General features: G+C 44.3%; 1 long non-coding RNA gene across 1 annotated transcript in view; it reads right to left on the bottom strand.

Moving 5' to 3' along the window:
- Nucleotides 1-2,158: 2,158 nt before the first annotated feature.
- LOC138249123 (uncharacterized) overlaps nucleotides 2,159-18,766 on the bottom strand; it is a 323,358-nt gene continuing 306,750 nt past the window's right edge. The window contains exon 5 of the long non-coding RNA XR_011194731.1: nucleotides 2,159-3,917. This is a non-coding gene — a long non-coding RNA (uncharacterized lncRNA). The remainder of the gene's footprint in view (nucleotides 3,918-18,766) is intronic.

Genomic DNA, 18,766 nt, shown 5'->3' on the forward strand with positions numbered 1-18,766 from the left:
CGCTGAAAAGGGCCCCGCCGTGCAGGAAGGCACCGCTGAAGAGGGCCCCGCCGTCTCAAGCACCGCTCCGCTGGGCCCTTCATCTCAGGCACCGCTCCGCTGAGCCCCGCCGTCTCAAGCACCGCTCCGCTGGGCCCTTCCTGTCAACCACCGCTCCGCTGGGCCCTTCATCTCAGGCACCGCTCCGCTGGGCCCCGCCGTCTCAAGCACCTCTCCGCTGGGCCCTTCCTGTCAAGCACCGCTCCGCTGGGCCCCGCCGTCTCAAGCACCGCTCCGCTGGGCCCTTCCTGTCAAGCACCGCTCCGCTGGGCCCCGCCGTCTCCTGCACCACTCCGCTGGCCCTTCCTGTCAAGCACCGCTCCGCTGGGCCCCGCCATCTCAAGCACCGCTCCGCTGGGCCCTTCATCTCAGGCACCGCTCCGCTGGGCCCCGCCGTCTCAAGCACCGCTCCGCTGGGACCTTCCTGTCAAGCACCGCTCCGCTGGGCCCTTCATCTCAGGCACCGCTCCGCTGGGCCCCGCCGTCTCAAGCACCGCTCCGCTGGGCCCTTCCTGTCAAGCACCGCTCCGCTGGGCCCTTCCTGTCAAGCACCGCTCCGCTGGGCCCCGCCGTCTCAAGCACCGCTCCGCTGGGCCCTTCCTGTCAAGCACTGCTCCGCTGGGCCCTTCCTGTCAAGCACCGCTCCGCTGGGCCCTTCCTGTCAAGCACCGCTCCGCTGGGCCCCGCCATCTCAAGCACCGCTCCACTGGGCCCTTCCTGTCAAGCACCGCTCCGCTGGGCCCCGCCGTCTCATGCACCGCTGGGCCAATGACTGTGCCGGTTCTGTGTCGTGCTAATGTTCACTCTGCACTCGGCCCACCCTGCCTCCTCCATTGCCTGTGGAGACTGTTATCCACTTGATGGACTGTGACTTTGCACTCCCCAGGATATGACAGTGGGCAAGCCACCCACTGTAGAGACTTTAGAGACTGTGGCTTTGCACTACCCAGGATTGGACGGTGGGCATGGTGGCCCCTTCTTGGATCAGGCGTCGTGGACTCATGTGGCTGTGGTGCCCCCCCTTCCCTTCCCCCTGAGGTGCCTGTAGTTTTGTCATGTGATGCCCCTGCAGTGTTCTCTCCAACGGACTCAGGTCTCCTGTGTGGGCTTTGCCCATGTGTTGATACACTTCAGCCCACGGACATTTGCAATTTCTGTGACTGTGCGGGACTTTCTGCCTCTATTTCTCGGTCACGCAATGTTTACATTAGATAATTTTTCCATAATTTTCCTATTTTGCCATGTCTTCAATGAACCTATTTTGTACATAAATGTTGTTTCTCACTTGAATCATATCTTTTCGTTATTCCGGGGGGTTTGGGTGGGGTAACTTTGACTTGGTGCTCTGCATTGGTGTGTAGATAGTTGGGGGGTGGGTGTGATGCGTATGTGTGTGCCCGTAACCCTTCCTCCTCCCCCCTCCCCTGTGTCGTAGGTGCGGTACTCACCGTTGTCGTCTGCGCTGGAGTTCGTACTCGTGGTAGATGAGCAGGTAGACGAAAGCGGGTAGGATGTGTAATTCGGGCTCCATGCTGTCCTCCGTCCTCGTGGAGTGTATAGAGGTGAGCGTTTTCCCGTTCGTAGTCTGTTTCCGCCGTGTTTTTATCGGCGGGGCTCCCGCCCTGGATGAGGTGGCGGATTGGTGAGTTGTGATAGGGTGGGCGGTACTTTGTCTGCCGCCTGCCTGTTGGCGGTGACCGCCGCGCTGTTTGTCTGTCCCGCCGTGGCGGTCGGAGTGGTAATGTGGCGGGCTGTGTTGGCGGTTCCCGCCAGGGTCAGAATTCCATTTTTGGAACCGCCAGCCTGTTGGCGGGTTGGCCGCCGCTTTATCACCGACCGCCAGGGTCAGAATGACCCCCTATATGTTCTAAATAAACTTCAAAAACTATTTTACCATACCATGGGTAATGACTACCATTTTCGCTAGAGCAGCTTTAAAAAATTATATTTATTTTTATTGTGGTTCCTAAATGTCAAAAATTAAAAATCTAAAATGTTCATGTTTCAGTACTTAACCTACATGCATTGAGGGAGGGAAAGAGCAGGAGCAGGTGAGCTTGATATAATAGTTATGCTCGGAAACGGTAAAATAAACACGGAGAGAGTCAAAACATTGACAAAGCTTTATCCTGACTGACTTTTCCCATTAGCCAGAGGAACAGCCCGGAAACCAGGAATTTCTCTATGAAAGCAGAGAAGGTAACATGAAATACTCTTCACAACACTGAAAATGGGTTTACTTCTGCCCTTGAAATAGTGGGAAATTACTTGCAAATGTTTGGTTAACACCAACAAAGTTCACGTTTGTGGGTGGTTTTGGGGGGCTCAGAATGAAACACTAACAAAACTTCCCCTGTGCCTGATTTATTACAATTTGTGCAAAATAAGTTGTGACTTGTGTGAATTAATCCTTAAAATTCATGAGTAAGCCACACTTAAGTCTGAATTAAAGCAAAACTAAATTTTGCGCTCGAAATCCACTATATATTCAAAAGTATCTGTTTGCCCGATGATGTTTGTTTTTTAGTGAATGCACATACTTACATACTCCACTTCATGCTGTGAAGTAGAGCTGTATTAATGGAAAAAGGAGAAAGAAAAGAGAGAACCTTTTTACTATATTCATTCACTGTGTACGGTGCTTGGGGCATATCTCGGACACCCGAGCACTGATTATAGCACTAAAGACACTAGAGTCACAATTGGGAAAGTATCATGAATACTGCAGCCACGTCCTATAAAAAAGTGAGTGAAAATGGGGTGTTTTAGGTACAGTTATGATATTTTCAGGGCATTCTTGGTAAGAAATCCTACACAAACCCCTGCAAGTTAAGCTCTCTGGATTTCCCAGAGGTCTCAAATTTTTTAGAAATGTTTGGGATTGCTAGGTATCCCTGGGGGCTGACTGACCACCAGACCGAAAAACACAGGTATCCATATACTGAACATTCTGCCTAGGGAAAAGATAAGATCAACACAAGGCACACAACGATGGGCTCTTCCCTGTCTCTTAGGTTTCCGGAAATGTCTGATGTTGGTAGATGAACTGGGGTGCAGGCAGAAAACGGCAGTCAGCCACCACCACAAATGTCTATTGCATATGTTTATCATTTTATATGGTTGACTATTTCTGTCGTATCACATGCAATAGGCTAATACACACATATAGGTACTGTTTCATTGAGAGAAGTGTGGGTCACAGAAAGGTAAGACATTTGCTATACATTGAATTTCCAAATAATTTTGGCCTCAACTCGCATGTCAGTGTATACAAAAAGCACATTTTGAAAAAAAGGTTCTCAAAATAATATGAGATTATGGGTAACCCATCATTTATAATGGAATAAATAACACAGATCATTATATACGAATGGATTTCCCTTTTCTTTCCCCCACTATTTGCAAATAGGCATCAAGAAGAAATAGGAACTATTGACCACCACTTCGAAAGTTTAAAAAAAACGGTGGTAAAAAAATTATTTCGGTTTCTGAAAGTTGGGAAGAATGCAATTTTAGCACTGAAAATCTTTTTTTGATGACATTTTTAGAAAACAAGCACACATTTTCTTGACCTGCTTGGTTTCCCCATTTTTATATAAAAAAAAGTGCCATTTTTTGGCTATCTTTATCCCCCAGAAGACTGTTGGCTCCTGTTGGTTCAAGGGAGAAGGAGTGGAACTTCTGACACTGCGCTAAAAGCTCTGTGTGGCCCCCATGGCACGCGATGCCTGATTTGCCGCTGCAGTTTTCCATGTATGGTGCTGTGGTGGGACTCCATCTCCCAGAAGACTGTTGACTCCTGTTGGTTGCAGGAAGGAGAAGGGGCACTTTTGATGCTTAGGGTGACCACTTGGCATTGAGGCAAATTCTGGACAGGGCTGTAAAAAATTTAGGATAAATGGTCAAAATTCAGGACAAAAAGTCAAGACAAAGGGTTAAAATTCAGGACAAAACTTCAAGAACAAATGCCAGTTTTACAGACACACCCAAGAGAGGCCATCCTTCACTATGTTGTCAGTGCATTCACACACTCTTTTTTAACATAGAACTATTTATTCACTGTGGTATTTTTGTGATTGCCTCCTGGTATGCCACATTCAGGTGTCACATTACGTCCTTGTTCAGTAGTAAATTAATGCCATTCAGCAGTGTGTCAAGGCCATCACCCCTACCCAATTCTACCCAATCTGTCTTGAAGAGAAAGCAACAGAAACATTTTGATTATGTTTCTGAACATTTGAAAACCCCTAGCAAACAGTTTGGGAATCATTAAGGTAATTAACCTTATGCTAGTTTAAACAAATTGAGCAAAAACATCTGGCACACCCTAACCGCCCATGGACTTTCAACCTAAAATAATTGTAATGAGGCAGGACAAATGGTGTGGGCGACAGTCTCACACCTCATGTCTGGATGTGAGGTTCCCACAACTTGTCTGTAGTCTCACAGCACTAGAGTGTATGTCTGGGATGCTGCATTTATCTCAGAACTGGGAGCCAGGACTACCAATCAAAGATAATAAAAGAAGAGGATGAAATCGAGATTAAATGGCAGATCCACAGCAAACGATTCGAAGGGTTGCTGCTAAGAACTGGATAAATAAGGACGAGAAGAACAAGGTGGGACAATTCCTAAAAATCAGACAAGATGGGTCCACCAAGACTATCGGAAGGTATTGGGTACCTGGGAAGTTGTCAATGAAGACAGGAGAGAAACAGAAGAGGCACTGTCAAGTGGATGAACAAGCACCCACCCACCTTGGCAAACACTTCCGGTGCAATGGTCTGTTGTTCGTTGTTAGAAATGGGGTCTTTGGTTGACAGTCAGGTTACCCCCTGTTCAAGCAAGGACACTCACTCTAGTCAGGGTAAAAGAGAATCACCCTCAGCTAACCCCTGCTTACCCCCTTGGTAGCTTGGCAGAGCAGTAGGCTTAACCTCAGAGCGCTAGGTGTAAAGTATTTGTACCAACACACACAGTAACTTAATGAAAACACTACAAAATGACAACACCGGTTTAGAAAAATAGGAAATATTTATCTAAACAAAACAAGACCAAAACGACAAAAATCCGACATACACAAGTCAAGTTATGAATTTTTAGAGATTAAACTCCAAAAATAGCGCTTAGAAACATAAATGCTTCGATGAGATGTTAACACGGCGTCGTGACGGAGTCGTTCCCAACAAGCTGACACCAGCGGCGCCGGACACGGAGTCGTGTAGACCCCCAAGTACAGTACCTTTGGTGAAGAGTGAAAACAAGCCGATGCACGGAGTCGGGGATCGCGGCGTCTGTGCGAAACGTTGAATCCGTGCACTTCGAGCTGCGTCGGTCACGACGTGGTGCGGCGACTTCCACGGAGTCGCGGACTTCAGCAGGGCTGCAGCAGCGTCGGGCCTGCGAAGAGCGTCGCGTTCCAGCGAAGGGTACGGCATCGGGTGCAGGCGGCGTCACCGGATTCAGCAGCGGCGTCGGTCCGGAGTCGTCCGAAGTCGATTTCCTTGGATTTCCACCAGCTTTCCTTTCAAGGGCCCAGGGACTAGATAGGGCACCACTTGTCAGAGCAGGAGTCTCTCCAGAGACTCCAGGTGCTGGCAGAGAGAAGTCTTTGTTGTCCCTGAGACTTCAAACAACAGGAGGCAAGCTCTAACTCAAGCCCTTGGAGATTTCTTCACAAGATGGAAGGCACACAAAGTCCAGTCTTTGCCCTCTTACTCTGGCAGAAGCAGCACTGCAGGAAAGCTCCACAAAGCACAGTCACAGGCAGGGCAGCACTTCTTCCTCAGCTATCAGCTCTTCTCCAGGCAGAGGTTCCTCTTGGTTCCAGAAGTGTTTCTAAAGTATGTAGATTTGGGTGCCCTTCTTATACCCATTTTAGTCTTTGAAGTCACCTTTCTTCAAAGGGGACTCACACCTACTTGTGAAATCCTGCCTTGCCCAGGCAAGGCATCAGACACACAGCAGGGGGTTGGAGCCGGCATTGTCAGAGGCAGGCACAGTCCTTTCCGATGAGAGTGACCACTCCACCCCTCCCTCCTAGCAGAGATGGCTAATCAGGAAATGCAGGTTACACCCCAGCCCCCTTTGTGTCACTGTCTAGTGCGAGGTGAAAAACAATCCAACTGTCAAACTGACCCAGACAGGGAATCCACAAACAAGGCAGAGTCACAAAATGGTTTAAGCAAGAAAAGGCTCACTTTCTAAAAGTGGCATTTTCAAACGCACAATCTCAAAATCAACTTTACTAAAAGATGTATTTTTAAATTGTGAGTTCAGGGACCCCAAACTCCACATGTCCATCTACTCTCTAGGGGAATCTACGCTTTAATCATATTTAAAGGTAGCCCCCATATTATCCTATGAGAGAGACAGTCCTTGCAACAGTGAAAAACGAATTTAACAATATTTCACTGTCAGGACATATAAACCACATTACTATATGTCCTACCTTAACCATACACTGCACCCTGCCCTTGGGGCTACCTAGGCCCTACCTTAGGGGTGCCTTACATGTAAGAAAAGGGAAGGTTTAGGCCTGGCAAGTGGGTACACTTGCCAAGTCGAATTTACAGAGTAAAAATACACACACAGACACTGCAGTGGCAGGTCTGAGACATGATTACTGGGTTACTTGTGTGGGTGGCACAACCAGTGCTGCAGGCTTACTAGTAACATTTGATTTACAGGCCCTGGGCACCTCTACTGCACTTTACTAGGGACTTAACAGTAAAACAAATATGCCAATCATGGAGAACCAATTACGTACATATTTTAAACAGGAGCCCTTGCACTTTAGCACTGGTTAGCAGCGGTAAAGTGCCCAGAGTAACAAAAACAGTAAAATCAGAGTCCAGCACACATCAACAACCTAGGGAACAGAGGCAAAAAGTTAAGGGAGACCACGCCCAGGATGAAAAGTCTAACATTCGTGCTTTGTCTTAAAATGGTTTTGAAATTGAGAAAAAGCCAAACTAGTGATCTGGGTTATCCCTAAGTGTCAAGTACACATAGAATCTTCAAAATATTTGGTATGTAAATTGCACAAACAAAATGTAGATTTTAAAAAATTTAACTAGTGTTTCTTCAACATATGGCACTGTTTTCCCCTTTATATACAATTAGACCTCAGATTGAACTGGGAACCAGTTACCTTTCGAATACCTAGTGATTAATATCTACTATTCTCCCACTGATTTGCAGGATGGAAATCTTGGCAGAACATCATAGTCCCTCCGAGTTCAGTTTCATTTTTGGTCTTCTCTTCTGCTTTCTGTAGTGGGCCACAGTGCACTAGTGAAGATGGTGGGCTACCGCAATGGCAGTATTATTTTGCAAACCTTCCCCTGCTCGTCCTTCATTCCTTCTTCAGACATGCCACACATCTGATTTGGTCGCTGGGACGCTGTCCAGTTGCTCTTTCCACTCTAAAGCTACTCGTGACTGCGGGTGGATTAGGCCTTCTGGACATAGAACGCTGCACAGCTACAATGGGTGGCTTGCTGGCTTTTCTGCCCACCCCCTGCATGAGAAGGGGTTTATCCGGTAAAGACTTTTAAGGAGTGCTTACTGCACTGTTCAATGTTTCCTACTGACCATTCTACGGATCACGATCCAGGGTTATCATGCACAGCTTTCTGTTGCCTTGCTAGAACCTGTAAACTCACTGACAAGAAGAAACCCTGTTCTCCTGCAGTACCTTTGCTAAGCCTTCCACTCGCACAGGGCAACTGTGCTCAGAGCAACTTCACCAGTGGCATGCTGCAGGTGTCTTAAAAGTGGGGGATTTATTTGTGGACAGCGAGCTCCTAAAGTTCCAAAGTCTTGTGGCAGACTACCATCTTCACCCCGGTCAACTCCTTACTTACAACCACCTTAAACAATCATTAAATGCCCTATTTCATGTCTGCCACCTAGCACTAACCCTACATGAGGTGTGCCAGAAACTCTACACCATAGGGACTGGTGACAAACTGATAGAATGTGTGCACAGACCTTTCCTGCAACATGGAGACCACTCCAGTTCTTCTCGTCATACTACCTGAGTGATTTATGTGGCCAAACCTCTGCAAGATACAGACTGGACTAAAATAGTGGATTTTCCCCACAAAGTATCCCACGGCTGTCACTTTATGTACATTCTTAGAGCTTCCTTGGGAATGCATTCTGCCCGTTGCTTGCCATTGGCTTTGTGGTTTGGAACTCACATTTTATTGCTTTCAATTTGCTGGCTTTATTTGTTTTAAGCTATGCAGCTTGAGTTCGTCCCTTCCCTTGCCCAAACCTCATTTACAGTATCCTTCTAAGTGCTCCCTTCTGTAAACAGGCCTGTAAATATTGTCCTTATCTCATCACATTTGCTGTGCATTCAAAGAACAAGGTCAAATGTCAGGCTTTGACTTCGGTGGAAATTTAGGGGTTATTACAACTTTGGAGGAGGTGTTAATCCGTCCCAAATGTGACGGATATACCACCAGCCTTATTACGAGTTCCATAGGATATAATGGACTCGTAATACGGCTGGTGGTATATCTGTCACTTTACCGTCACTTTTGGGACGGATTAACACCACCTCCAAAGTTGTAATAACCCCCTTAGTGTTTACTTTTCTTTCTCTGACTTCAAAGTGAGAGGATTTATGCGACAATCTTGCTGGATACCAAGGGTAGGAAAGAGTTTTTTATATCACATGACAGCATTTGAATAAACTTCAGAATATATCAAAATTAGGAGTACAAATGAAGCATATTTTTGTTAACTCTGAACTGTGCTGGAAACAAATACCTTTATATGATTAAAACAAATCAATGTATTAGATGATGCAATTTCCACATGTCATCGTCTGTGCACTGTATAGTTTTATTTGAAAAACTGTATTTCTTTGCAAATGTAATGGTCATTTCAATCAAAAACGTGTTGTCTGTAATGGCAGTGTGCTACCACGCCAGGCACACTCCACTCTGCTCTGCACCACTTCACACCACTGCACCATGCTCTGTATCACTCCACTTTAACCCACTCCATGCCACTGCACTGTGGGACACTGCACTCTTCCCCACTGTTCTCCACTCCACTCTATCCCACTGCACTCTTACTTCACACTACACCTCTCTGCTCTATTCTGTACCACTCTACTATATGCCAATGCACTCCACTCTGAAACAATCTTTTTCACGCCACTGCACTCCATGCCACTCTGCCCCACTGTACTCTAAACCACTGCACTCTATGCCAATGCACTCTAAACAACTATAGTCTGCAATCTGCACTGGCCGCCGCTATACTTTCCACCACTCTTCTCTGTACTACTTCATTCTGCACCAATACACTCTGTTCCAGTGCACTCTATACCACTCTATTCTGCATAACTCCACTCAGCACCACTGCACTTTACAGCACTATACTCTGCTTTACTCAACACTACTCCTCCTCACCACTCTACAACACTGCACTCTATGCCAATCGAGTCTACTCAGCATGCTATGCCAGTGCACTACTCTACACTACTGCACTCTCTGCCACTCTATTGGATGCCACTCTATTCCACTGCACTCTATGCCACTCTTCTTTGCCCCATGCCACACTATTCCACTGCACTCTATGCCAATGCACTCTAAACAACTGCACTGTACGCCACTGCCCTTTACTCTGCATCACTGTACTCTACGCCACTGCTCTCTGTGCCACTCTACTCCACTCTACAAAACTGCACTGACACTCTACTCTGCAACATTGCACTCTCCGCCACTGTACTGTACACCACTCTGCTCTGTAATACTGCATTCTATGCCACTGCACTCCATGCCACTGTACTCTGCATCACTCCACTCTACGCCACTTCACTCAACAGCACTTTACTCTACTCTGCACTGCTCTACTCTACACTATTTCACTCCTCACCACTCTATGTCCCTGCACTTTATGCCACGCGTGTCTACTCTGCACTCTATGCCACTGCACCACTCCACACTACTGCACTCTCTGCCACTCTATTTCATGGCACTCTACTCCACTGCACTCTATGCAACTCTATTCTGCCCCACGCCACTCCATGCCACTGCACTGTAAACCACTGCACTCTGTGCTAATGCATTCTAAACAACTGCACTGTACCCCACTGCGATCTACTCTGCAATACTGTACTCTACGCCACTGCTCCTATGCCACTCTACACAACTATGCCACTAACTTTTAGCCATGCTGAACAGCAGCCACTCTGGTTTATAACATGGCTAAAACACATTGGCAAAGCCAATAACTCTTACTTAGAAGAGACCTATCGGCTTTGCCAATGTTTGTTAGTACAAAGAGGTACCGTGGTCCCTGAAAGAACTGTGAATGTGTAAGCCCTTATTTTAAACATGCATTACACACATCATAATATAGACTGCTACAAAATATGCAAAAACGTTTTGGTTAAATTGAAAAAAAGGCCTTCTAAAATACAGATTTGAATAATATACAGTTTATACCTAGTACTAACATTTTTTATAACAGTCCATTAAAACCACACACTCCACAGCTCACCTTGGAACACCCTTACAGTACCTCTCTAAAAGAAAATATATTTCTCATCAGAAAGCTTCAGGTGACTCTTTAGATTAAATTTAATGCAGGTTTCCAAGCCCCTTTGCATTTGCTGATTTACCAGTTGTGCACATTTGCATTTTCTTTAGGGAAAGAAAGAAGGCCTGTTTCTTATCTGTCTGCCCCTCCCTCAGAGCACAGGAGACTCCCTGCCTTTCAGTCCAGCTGGGAAAACTGATCTGTCCTAATAATATTTTGTTCTTTAGGTGAAAGGCTAAAATTATGACAAATGCTGTCTGTTAAGCCTTTCATCATGGACAACGGAGAGCAGGGCGAAATTACAGGGAGTCCGTGAAAAGCGCTTTGTGCTCCTCACGGCACGGGATGCGCGAGGGACAAGCCTGGGTGCATGTCTGGGCAAAGACCAGGCCAAGGGCAGTCCCATCTGCTCCAGCCCACGGCCAGATGAGGCTGTGTCCTCCTCTCTTCGACCCCCGTTACATCTACGGAGGATATACATCATGGGGAAACATAAGCTACCTCCACCTAAAGCACAAGGTAGGCCCAGCTCCTCTATTACCAATTACCTGGCCAATGTGATGGGTGTTCTCGATAAAGAGATAACCTCAGTTGAATGGAGGTTAAGTACCTGTGCCCACTCCGTTAAGGATTTTCCTTACCTTCCTTGTCCTACTACCGGGGCCCAGATACAAAGGTTCTTACAAGCCGCAGCGATACTCATAGCGAGGCTGCGAATGAATGTGTCCAATATACTGTGGACTCAGCTACACCTGTTTCTTCCCTTAAATTAGCCTTTGACCTGCCACGTAAATGCAAGAAAATCCCTGAAACTCCCCGGTCACCTCAGTGGAAAACATGACCTGCTTAGATCCTGTTCGGGAGGAGCCCTCGCAGCGCCTTTCATTGGCTGCCACGTTAAAAGTGGCCCTTGCTACTAAGAGTAAATCACAAAAATCACCAAAAACTGTAAAACAAACAAAATCGTTATCGCCCATTTCTGAGGATTTGAACGGTCTTTGCTTTGTTGTTCAGTCACTGGAAGGCTCGGTTACACACATTGTACTTTTTCTGACACCTAGGTTGGCAGCGACTGGAAAAAACACCGCTAGTTGTCTTGACTTTTTGCACAATTTGAAAAAGCTGCATTCTGAATCAAACTTAAACCTTTTAGCCGAGATTCAATCTGCCACTGCCCGCAAGCTTGTGTGATCCCCAGCTGTTCTTCCAATCAGCATACCAGTGGATCAACAACTAAAGCTACCAATAGTATTCCAAGTGCCCTCCAACTAGCTAACTGTGCCAGGTCAGTTGCGTGCTCTTACAACTTATCTGTCAAACCCAGGAAACCGTCACACAGTACAGCATCTGGAGGCTCATCAGTTAGTCTGAATCTCCCTCCAGACACTATGCCTTTGGTAGTGGTCCTTGGTAATGTACCGGCCCTTTCTGACCCCAAATTGGAATCCTGGAAGAGCCTGCAAAAAAAATCATTTCATTGGATTGGCAAGAAAACCGGCCTGACATGTGAGGCATTCAAATGGAGAAAGTTTAACTGGGCTGGCAGAAGAGCTAAAATCCTGTCTGGTGATTGTATTGTGATGTCCTTCAAGTCCCCCTCTGTGGTACAGTCGATGTTGAACAGACCCACAGCACACCCCACACATTTTTCTTCACAATTTGCTGCTTTTCCAGTGGGTTATTTTTATCGGCCACCTACTTTAGAGGCGAGGCCTAACTCCTTTAGGGACATCAACAACTATGAGGCCGTGGTTCCTTACCCCATTATTGTTACGCCACGTTGACAGACTTGGACAGCAATAATTGACTTTACCCTGAACTAGTGAAATCTCTTGAGTTTGCGATCCCCCCATCTATTGACCCGAGGCTTAGCCTGTTACCACATTCCAGGAGGTTATTTTGCCAGCGATACCTGAGACTACTGCCAGAGCTCCTAATTCCAGGACACTGAGTGCTGTGCAGCCTCTTCCATCCAAGTTCCTCTTTTGGAACGAGGCTGGACTTCGTTTCAAGGTTCATCTCCCCACCTTGGTGGATTTTGTGTCTAACTTTCAGTTTCTTTGTTTACAGCAGATGTGGGCTGTGGACCCAATTCATATTAACAAGTTTAAGACTTTCCACCTAACCACTACTCCAAAGGGGGGTTTGTCCACCTATATTTCCAACCGGCTGAGATCCGTTCCGAGTGCAGACCTAAACATACTACTTGTAAATGTCCTTTGTGAATTCCCAAAGTCGTAAACTTAGTTGCTTGGTCTAAGTTTAGACCAAACGTCTAAGTTTACTTTTGTGAATCGGGCCCTTTATGTCTAAGCTTGTTCTGTCCTTTATTATTGGGAAGACCTTTGTAATGAAGTGTGGGAGCCACCCTCAGAAATGTCACGATTTTAGGATAAACTGCACCAAGCTAGGTACTGTACTGACCTTTCGTTACCTGGGCATTTTAGTTGATGAACGTGGTCTATGGTCCCAAGCATTCAACAACAGATCACAGTATGTTATTAAATCCAAATCTGCACTTCTTAAATTTGCAGCAAGTTGAGGAACAAACCAGTCAAGAAATGTTAACCATTTATAAATCAAAATGTGTTTCTATAGCCTGTCCCCAGTAGCTGCCCCACCTTTGTCTGCCATGCAGAGACAGGGGCTTCTTTTTTACCTGACTTGATCACTATACAACCTTTTTTTCTATGGCATAAAGTTTGGATTAGTGATTTTACCATCTTAAATTGTGCCATTTTACAAGATTGTTTAAAGTTAACTTATTCTGATTCTTTCTTTTGGTTCAAGTTTATTAAGCAGTTTTTCACAAATTTGGGTCACCCATAATATTTTGACGTTACAGCTGTTTTATCCAAAGCAAGCAGAAGAGATCGAAAACGTTTTTGTTTGTCTTTTCTAGCAACGATTCTGTAGCAAAATGTCCAAACCTAGTGTCTTTAGGAACCAACTGATGTTAGTCACCTACAGCAGCGGTTCCCAACCTGTGTTGGTCTGTGATATACTCCCAGGGGGTCCGCAGGTCTGGGCCAGTATGATGGCACTTCTCCAGCAGGGGCCTCTTTACAGAAACATGCGCGTTTTTATGTTTATTACTTCATTTGCGCAGCAGTTTAATAAGCACTGAAAAGTTCCTTGCACATCAAGCAGCTTTCGGGCAAAAATAAAAGCATCAAGATAACTCTGGTGATTAATGTACCTGCTGGAGAGAGCTGGGAGTTTTGTCTGGTGGCAGTTTTGACTCACCTACAGTAGCACAAATGGTTAAGATGCCTGCAGCAAAGAATGTGTATCATGCAAATAACAGTATTTTATATGCATAGAACAGTGGGTTACTGCTTTTGTCACAGAGATTCTTTTGTTACTGTGCAGTTTAGAAGTTATACTCATAATCTAGCACGGTGAGCTACGAACTGCCATAAAAGAGCCACAAGCAAACTGCATGGCACAAATTAGAAAGTTTTGCTTTTTCCTCAGTCTTTCTTTATCCTTATGCTGCTAAAAAAGGTTTGCCCGCATAGAAATACCTTATTATTATTATTATTATTAATAAAGTCAGTGCTAACCACTGTGTTATGTTCTGAATCCTAAGCACTCTTAGAAAATGCCTACCAGTGTGGATGACGTGAAGTAGTCCCCTGTAAAGTGCTCCGACACCCTACCCATGTATGAGAGGTGCTATAAAACAAATTAAATACATGTGACAGAGGGGCTATGGAGAGATGAGACTCTTGTGGTTTACTTCCTTTCCCCACCACATATTTATGTGATAAAGCTTTCTCAGATCTTATGTACCTAAAAACTAAAAACAGAAATTGCTTGGGAAATGTAGAATCTGACCTGAGGATTCAGCTTCCCTATATAAAACCAAACATTAAAAAGTTAGTTGCTGAGATGCATCGCCAACCTTCCCATTAAAATGCTTCCATTTTTGCATATTTTTTCAATATAAAATAATTATATCTTTAGTAAATCAAGTATTTGCTTGATGTGTACTTGTTGTACTTGTTTGTGTATCTTGTGAGAATTACGGTTTTAATATTTGAAAGTGAAATTGTACAAATTGCTTGGGAGTCCCTGGCTTTCAGTAGTGATTGAGTGTGTGTCCTCAGAAGTCAAAAGGTTTGGAACCACTGACCTACACAATTCAGCCTTACCTCGCAGCCATTCATAATCGACAGCACTGGTACCTCATGACACGCTTCAGGCTGGCTATCTTTCATCAATTAATTACTTTTGCAGCCACAAATGATTGGTCACTGGCCCTATTAACTGTCCTTGTGATGGTCTCTCAGCTCATTGCACCTTGCACTTTATGTTCTTCTGTTCCTATTATGATATACCACGTAATCAATACATTTTACCTTTCCTTCACGGGTATCATTTTAAGCAGTGTCAGCCAGCTTTGCTGTTCCTCTAACAATTTAATTCTTAGGCAATTTGCTGCAAAATGTCTTGCTTTCTAAGGTCTGTGATCCGAATAAAATAACATCCTAATAGCACTGGGTGATGTTTTTAACATTTCTTGCACTTCTGTTTTATTATGTGTTTTTCATTAACTGCTATGTCAAGGTTTATGATGTACTTTGTTTATGATTTTTAAAGGAAAAATCTAATAAAGCTGAAGATGACTGTCTGAATGTCTATCTTGACAGGCATCTCTCCAGTTTAAGTCACAAACCCAGACACCTTTACTGTCCCAAAGATATCTAAAAATAGACAAAATTTGGCCTGGATATTTTTTGCAGAAAAACGTTTATTAAGGATTTAAAGTGAACTGGCCCTAATATCAAACAAGCATTGGCAATGCTAATAGGTCCAGCGTTGGGCAGGCCAGTGGAATTTCTAAAGATTTTTTTCATTGAAAATAAATGCCACAAAACCAGAATGGAAAAAATAAACCAAACATAACTGCCATATTCTTGCAATAAAATGTTTAATGTAAAAATCATTCAATAAGGTGGTTGTTTTACACTTTTTAATGTTTTTCTTAAAAAAAAAGATAATAAGCCTTTCAGTGACTCAATGTATCACTTAGTATTACTGTTTATGACGGACACAAGCAGAAATCACAACCCAAGTTCTCAAATTACACGCAGCTACAATGTTACAATGTTAATTAAGCACTTTATTACAGGAATTTAAAAATACAGACGGAAAATAAATACCCCTGTAACTGGGCAGTAGAAGTATAGGTAAAATAAATAGCTGCTATTAAATGTTAAAATAAAAGATAATTCAAAAAAGCTCACTTTGAACAAGATGTGTCACTTTGGAGAGAGGAATTATTTTTGGCAGATGCAAACAATCTGCATACGACTGGTGCAGTCACTCAGTGTCAAGAGAGCCAATAGGTAAAATGGGTTGGGCCTTTTCCCCATGCTGTATGCTGTGCTGGGATGAAGAACGTTTCAATGACAGTTTGACTGGCCAATTTATGAAACCTGATGACCCAAAGGCTATCTATGCATATATAAAATGCAGCTGTAGTATTTTGAAAAAACAATAGACTGCTGAGACAATTATGAATGTCTCAAAGTGCAGACCTTAAAAGGGCTCAACAATAAGGGAAAGGACAGTGGAGGGGGCTGGCTGAGCTGTGACACTCAGACATGGATGCAACACTCAGCAAGCTATCAAGAGCAACAAGTTGCCAACGAGATAACCCTAGATATGAAATCATTTTTTTAACCCTTTCCAAAGGCAAAGGATTTACAAATAAGAGTTAAGAAAAATGTCTATGATAATACCAGAAGAATAAGGAGAGGGTATAGTTATTTTGCATCCTATTTTCTCTGTTGTCTCGACAAACAGCATCTCCATTCAAAAAATCATTTTGGATTGTGAATACCTGAAAAATGCAGGATGGTTCATAGCACAAAAAGAAACTGAATTGTTTTTGATAATTAATAATATCAATACTCAATCCAATGGAACTCATTTTATTAACATCCAAAGATGTACGTTTGTATTAAGCCCTGCAAGAACTCAAACTTATACCAGTGCAGATATTTTTAGCTGGCACATGACCCATTACATTATTACCTAGCATTAGAACGTGTGACCTGTTATTTATACAAGAATCTCTGCAACAGATGCTTAAAATTCACTGAGCTATGTTATTAAGGACATTAAGGCTTACACACAGTGTAGCATATTGATGCTAACTGCACTATGACCCTTGTGGTTCTGGGTGGAATCTAAACATGAACTGTGTGATATGCAGAATAACTGTCCGTGTATGGTTCTGGAAAGTATGATTTAATGCGCGGTGTGTGAATAGATGTTGGAGAATAAAGACATGCTCAACCACAGCGCCTGTTTGTGGCGTAATTTATCTGCATATCTGCATGCTCCAGGGCTGGGAAAGATACTACAACTAGCGACTAGTAAGGGATTACATGTCCGTGGAAAACAAGACTTCTCTCCCTGAGAGTTTGGAACTGCACGGCAAACTACTTGTGCATGTCGCATGTGCCCAGAATCGATGCAAAGCAGTTTGCGACCAGCACACGTGGAGTGAAAGCCCTGCTGCAGCTCATAAATGGCAATCAAAGGCCCTGCGAAGGTGCGTTTTCAAAATTATCACCACTACGCCACTTAAGGTTGTTGTCAGAGACACTGCGCTGTGCACCGAACATGCAGCAGCTATTCAGACTAAGAAAGAAAACCATAATGCCAACAATGTACAGGAAACAAAGAGCATACTCAAATTCTGGGGCGATAGAAGCATACTGCGACATAGGCCTCTGTGCACAGCTGATGCTTGCAGAGGTTGTCAGAGTCACCCTGCACATTGAAATCAGTTGAACAACATGTGCTAATGCAATGGTGGCAGAGCTGAGTAGAAATACAATGAAGCCACTACTACCATTCGACACATCCAAGAAACAGAACATTGGTGCCAGGTGGACTGCGTGGATTGAAGATGGTAAGAAAATAATAAAATATTTGAAAAACCTTGCAGGTGATGGAAGGAAAGAAGCGCCAAAGAAATCTTCACAGACTGATGCAACATTAGATCGAAAAGTAAAATAAGCATTGGAAGCCAAGTTCAATCTAATGCTGAATGTTGATTATGAAAGGTATATCTTCAATAAAGCACTGCAACAGACTAGTGAAACAATGGATGAGTTTGTTGAAAGCCTTGACACACTTATTAAACATTTCAAGTTCTGTGACTTTTCCAATGAAGAAGCTATGTGCCTCAGAATCATTGATAGCAGCCTCTCAGATTCCTTTAGGAGGCGCATGTTGAGAGAGACAATCAGTGTAGAGAAAAGGCTGATGGCTACAAGAGCAGAGAAATGAGCAGAACAACAAGCTGCTGACATGGAAGCACGGACAGCACATAATGAATCAACGTTGACCAGCAAAAGCAAGCACAACCACAAGAAATGCATGTAAGTCGATGTCATTGAAGAAAACAAAACTATGCTTCCGGAGTAGATTGTTGTTTCCCCGTGAATGCAAATGTCCACCCATAGGACAAATCTGTAAGGGTTGTAGGCAAGAGAACTACTTCATAACTGTGTGTCAAGCTGAGGAAAAATCAAGTGTGCCATCATAGAAAGAAAAGATGGACCAAGAGCGTACCCGAAGCACTCTTGCCACCCCCACAAAACCGAAAAGCAACATCAGCTATGACAAGTAGAGACCAAGCAAAATCAATCATCATCAAGTTCATCATACAAAAGTTCTTCCATTGTGCTATCAAGTACCAGCAAAGGAGATGGGTGCGTGCTCATGATGTCCACCAAAAGTCGGCATGGACATGTGAGGCTAGCTGCCCATGCAGAAGACCGAAGTTCAAAAACAACTTACCAAACAAAGCGACAAACTTCTTTCGGACACTGTCCCAGAATTACATGAAAGGTAAATGGTCACCTCATAATGTTCATCATCGACATTGAGCATCAATTATTATCATGACAGTGGAAAAATTCAACAGTCTTTCTCCCGTGCCATGTCTCTCTTCTTCAGACATAAAGGTATGCACCTGGGCAGCTCCTAAACCGCTACAATGCCAAGTATCATTCACAGCAGCAATGAAATACAACAACGTCAGTATGAGCCACCATTCATGTCCTACAAGGAACCCTGTCTAGTGCATATTTGCTGTTTTGCCACAGCAGCTGACATGGGATTAATATCTCTCAAC

The sequence above is a fragment of the Pleurodeles waltl genome, chromosome 8 (genome assembly GCF_031143425.1).
Source record: "Pleurodeles waltl isolate 20211129_DDA chromosome 8, aPleWal1.hap1.20221129, whole genome shotgun sequence".
NCBI classification, from domain to species: domain Eukaryota; kingdom Metazoa; phylum Chordata; class Amphibia; order Caudata; family Salamandridae; genus Pleurodeles; species Pleurodeles waltl.